General features: G+C 29.2%; 1 non-coding gene across 1 annotated transcript; it reads right to left on the bottom strand.

Annotated features, from left to right (window-relative positions):
* Positions 1 to 1,233: 1,233 nt before the first annotated feature.
* TRNAE-CUC (transfer RNA glutamic acid (anticodon CUC)) lies at positions 1,234 to 1,305 on the bottom strand. Its single transcript has one exon. It is a non-coding gene; the product is annotated as a tRNA-Glu (tRNA).
* Positions 1,306 to 4,975: the final 3,670 nt, after the last annotated feature.

The raw sequence follows: 4,975 nt of genomic DNA, 5'->3' as shown, positions 1-4,975 counted from the left end.
ATAAACTAAATAATGAAATTAATTATTGCTATCTGTTCTTGCAGACTTTGTACTACCAGAAAGTTAATTTAAATGTTGCATTCCAATATATAAAAAAAAGATTTTTATGTAACATATTTCAGATAGTTCACTTGACATTAAGTGATTGGAAATGGGTGTAAAGCTTCAAAGCTTTTTGCTAAGAAATGGTCTATATTCCTTATAAGCTTTTTTTTAGAGTACAGTACTGGGGTGCAGCAAATACAAATATTAATAGCACATATAAGCTATATTTTCCTTAAAAAATATTATAATATTATTTAACACTTAACGTTCTTCTAACAAAATGTTGCCTTTACTTTGTAAATATTCAATTGTTTACATAACAAAATAAATTAGTATGTTGTAGTGGAGAGGAACTTTTACAGTTACTTTTGATAGAAGACGAGAAATGTATACCATCAAAAATGACTATAAAACGAAATAATCAAGAACAAATACGAAACTAAAATTAATTGCTGTCACGAGCCCGTGCGCAAAATACCCGCGCCATGTTGATTTTCTCTTGTACGCAACTCTGGCGCATGCGCGGGGAGTGTGACCGAGCCGCGGTATTACCAAGAACGCCGATAGGTGGCGCAATGCACAGGAAGAGCTCATTCGTTACAATCTCATATTTTTAAGGTTATATCGAGGGGCGATCGCAGCGTAGGAAGGCCCCTTACTAGGTGGACATATTTAAGATCGGGGAAAGTCCATGGATACGGGCAGCGGAGGACGGTCTTCGAAGCAATCCAAGGGGGAGGCGTATGCCTTGCAGTGGGCGTCTACCAGAAGAAGAGAAAATAAATATTTTGCATATATTTCTCTATTACATTTAAATACTTCATTCATTATCCAATAATTGGGATTTGTATCAATTAATAATTATCTTGTTTAAGTTACAATTTTTAATAATAATTTATTTATGTGTATCTTCATATATATTCTTATCTATATATCTTCATATTCTTTATATATGTTTGTAATCTCTCATTCTCTCTCTCACATTCTTAAATTTTTCCATTGCAATTCAAAAATAACCAAATAACCATATCACAACAAATGTCTTATGTGTGCAAAGGTATATCAATGATCCCAGGAAAAGTTTTCCTTTCGTCTAAAGTCTCTAAAGGTGCATATTTTTTTTTATTTTCACGTGTGTCTATCCTAATTGGTATTTATGGATAAAATTAAAAACTAACCAAAAAGGTTTTCCGATACCGGGAATCGAACCCGAGCCTCCTGGGTGAGAGCCAGGTATCCTAGCCACTAGACCATATCGGATTATATCACAGTGTTTAAAATAAATGATTATAATGCAAGTAATAAATTATTATTTTTACATATTATTTTTATTACATAAAATTAAATAAAATTAAATTGCTTATAACATGATAATAAAAAGCAGTGTTAAATTATTTTAAATAAATTTAATGATCTACGTTGTAAAAATATCTATCGACTAAATAAATAGCCACACGGCTTACTATGTTTGCAATTAAAACTTTTCAATGAATTTAAACCTAAGAGAATGTCAAAAAGAACACGTCAAATATCAAAAAAAAATGTGGAGAAATATTTACATATCCATGTTTCACTTTATCTTTTTAGCTATTGAAAAGATTTTCGGTTGCGGTTCCGTTCGTAATAGCGAAGTCACATACGATTTACATTAGTGTCTTAGATGCGATGCACCGTTTAAGTCTCTGTCTGGGGCTAGTCCAGTGTACTCTTCGGCTGGGACGCCACGATCATCTGTAAGTTTGGTGGGTACTGGCTTAACAACATTGACTACGAAGTCATCCGTCTCTTTCGGACCGAGAAGGCTTTATAGGTGCCGCTTCAATTGTGAAGGCCTACCGTCCTTCCATGTACACACTTACACTACGTAATACATTATGTTAGTCAACACGACGGGGATATCAATTTAGCAAATGCTACACAATTCTCAGGTGCCGCTTCACACTTATAAGTTACATATTTAATAGCGAAATAACGTACAATTCGCTAAACTATGTTTATTGTCATCAAAATTAGTAACGTTGTTATATTACTCATAGCAATTTACATTCAATATAAACTTTGATAATATTAGAAATTTGATAATGTAATTTTTATTGTAAAATTTATAACCGATATAAAACAAGATTATATTTTAAAACAATGAATTCAATAATCTGTATTTCAAATTATTATCACTTGAATCCTAGGTAAATGGAGATATTTACAAATTTATAATTTTGATTTTAAAATAGTCAATGCATATAAATGAATAATGGGATTAAGTTAATCTTAAAATCAGAGTTGTTATTTATATTACACCGCCACTTAGTGAACGACACGATTTACTTATCGTTCACTCGGTTTATTTTAGGTTTTATTCGTTAGATGGCGGTATTTAAAACTTAACCATTAACACTTGCTTCTGGTTTTTATCTTTGTAATAATCTCAAATTTTGAAAAAATGGTGTAACACGATACATTTACAATATCTGAAAAAGTGCGAATGGTATATTGATATTTTAATTTTTTTTAAAGGAAAGTTCTTTAAACATTTATCACAAGATACTATTACATGAGGTTAAATATATAATTTCCTTACATTTTTTACTTGTGTCTATTTATGTTTCCCGTGTTTTTTTTTTTTAAATCCATAAATAAATTACAATCTCGTCAATATAAAAATAAAAAAATGAAAATTAATAACTTCGTATTTCCATGCGATAATTATACATATCAAGACGCCTTCATAAATTTATACACTTAGCTTCAATCTGCAATCTTGCATCTAAATTTTATGCAGGCGTTAATAGTTAGTAATTTTATTTAATAAAATAAAATTATTAGCAGTAGTAGAGGACTGTGATTTGCGATCGTAGGTTACGTGTTCAATACCGGGGTTGCAATTTTAAACAAATGATTGATATAGGATTGCCACTTCTCTTCAATAAAATTCCAGAGGACGGGTCGCAGCGTCCTTTGTGTACTATAATACCTCATTCTGATCGCCAATCCGCCTGTCAAGCGTGGCGATTATGGTATATCGGCCATATATATCTTTGAGGGAGGCCCAGACCTTGTAGAAGGCGTCTAGGGGCTAGAAAGACGATTTTTAAAAATGTTTTTAATGATACCTAAAATGAAAATTGTTTGTCGTGGTACAAAATTGCTTAAAAAGTTTAAAAATTTAATTTAAGCTTAGAATAGAAGTCGTTTACTACGTTACTTTAAAAAATTAGTATGACTTCATTTGTTTTTCTATTGGTATGAATTTATTCACGGTATATATTCGGTCTTCAAACTCGTATTGATTTATGTTGTCTAAGTTTTAGGATTCATACGAGTTTTTTCTCAATTGCAAGTTTTAAATATATTAAAAAGTAAAATGTATGCAGTTACTCAAACTGCAAAAAATACAATTTTTTTAATAAAATATATTAAGCTGTCAATAATTTTAATGTCAGTAGCATGTTAATGTTAAAATAGTAAATTTTAGTCATAAAAAAGTGATCGTTTTTAATAACTGAGAGTGAGAAAGGAGGATTAGAGGTGATTTATTAAGGATAATAGTGTTTGTATATAATTATAGGTCTTATTGACCTCGACAACAGTAAATTTTCCATATTTTACATATTTGTTGAGAACTCGAGAAAAATAGTAAAGGTACCAGAAAGTAATGTCGTTCTTGTCGACATATTTTACAGAAAAACCGATTGATTTTTACCACTGCCGAATTGAAAATTACTGTACACTATATACACAATACTAGGTAGCAAAAGCTTGTTGATAACGAAAGTAAATATATTGTTGATAGGAAATAAACACTTGTTAAAAATGTAGTCGTGTAAATTTAACTTAAGAAAGCGACATTACTTTCCGGTCCCCCTAATATAACATTCACGGAGCAAATAATGTAGTCTAATGAAACTTATTTTTACTCTGCTTCGTCGCAGTTGGTTGAAATAAAAGCAATCTAAGATTTTCTCGCACGGAGTAGATCAACTCTCTTTGATAATAGCTAATGCCTATCGGCTGCCCGTGGCTTTCCAAAAGATTATCCACCTGCCTGCTTATCGTTCCGTGATAATGAACTGAAAGTTTCTAACTGCAGCATCTTTCACTCGAAATACATCCAGTTTCGTCACATTGACGTTGAATAAAGAGGAAAAAAAATTAATGACATTTCGCGATAATTTGACAGCTGTCAATAAATTCCCGCCATTATTAATTATTTCTAATATAGTGGTCATGAATATAGTAGACTAACATTTAAAAAAAAATGTATTTATTTTAAATTCATATTATAATTGGTAACTTACAATTCAGACATATTAATTTAATAATAAATTTATTTATGACAAGGTTCAAAAAATTAACAAGAATTTCTTTAATATAATTAAAACGAAAATGTGAAATACTTTATTTATACACATTTAATCTTTTTTAAAAATTTATGATACATATAACAAAATTTTAATAGATCACAGAAATATACATACGAGTATTTTGCAATGTTTAAATAATACAGAATATATACAACATTCAAATAAATAATATATGCGGTGGGCATAAGTAAGATAGTTACGTGCTGATTTTAAAAATATTACATAAATCAAATAACTAATATGAAAGAAGAAAAATAAAATGATATTAAAGAATAATTATAAGATAATTGAAATATAGAATACAATTTTTTGTTTGCAATAAAACATATAAATGTTTGAAAATGAATTTAAATCAATGTTATAATCATTTAATATATTCCTTATTTTACTAATAAGTTATTTACACACTATAAATTAAAAAGCATCGTAATGTATTGCGGACGTATTTATGCGTATACTAATCCACTTAAGATTAAAAAAACTTAAAATTATTTTTAAAAACAATGAAGATTAAATAGAATAAATAACTTAATTACAAGTATAATTATAAATAATAAATGATTTGGTAT

The sequence above is a fragment of the Battus philenor genome, unplaced genomic scaffold (assembly GCF_028537555.1).
Source record: "Battus philenor isolate CCGP_79_NKW_IND1 unplaced genomic scaffold, ilBatPhil1.0.hap1 SCAF_28, whole genome shotgun sequence".
NCBI classification, from domain to species: Eukaryota; Metazoa; Arthropoda; class Insecta; order Lepidoptera; family Papilionidae; genus Battus; species Battus philenor.
This window is presented reverse-complemented; position numbering and strand designations above follow the sequence as displayed.